The sequence below is a fragment of the Alligator sinensis genome, unplaced genomic scaffold, assembly GCF_000455745.1.
Source record: "Alligator sinensis unplaced genomic scaffold, ASM45574v1 scaffold107_1, whole genome shotgun sequence".
Classification (NCBI taxonomy): Eukaryota; Metazoa; Chordata; order Crocodylia; family Alligatoridae; genus Alligator; species Alligator sinensis.
In genome coordinates, this window is record NW_005843041.1 from 188,647 (window position 1) to 189,161 (window position 515).

Here is a 515-nt window from a genome sequence, read left to right on the forward strand (position 1 = left end):
GGAGTGTCTGCAGTGGGGGGAGCAAGGACAAGGGGGGTGGCGGGGTTGGGAGGCCCCAAAGGGGAGGAAGTGCCTCCTCGTCCCAAACCGCACGGCCCTTATCAGCGGCAGCAGGGGCCTGTGGGAGGAAGGAGGGGGCCCAGCGCCCCCCCTCGCCCCCCCCTGACATGCAAGGGGTGCGTGATGCGATGGGGGTGGGGGCAGCGGGGAGCCCGGAGGCGTCCAGGGCTCCCGGCCCTTCCGCTATAGACCACCCCGGAGCAAAGGGTGGGGGTAAGAAGCCATGATTCCGGGCTCCCCCCCTTCCTATAGACCACCCTGCTGCGCAGCGGGGGCGGGAAAGAACCCAGGCGCCCGGGCTCCCATCCCCCCCAGCGGGGCAGGGACCCGACCCAGGCGTCCGGGCCGTGCCAGAGCAGGCAGCGCCTGGGGCCAGGACCCGTCTGCATCCGGGGCTGAGTCAGGACCTGCAGGGGTGGGGGCCAGGACACCTGGGCTCTCCGGGGGGGGGGGAG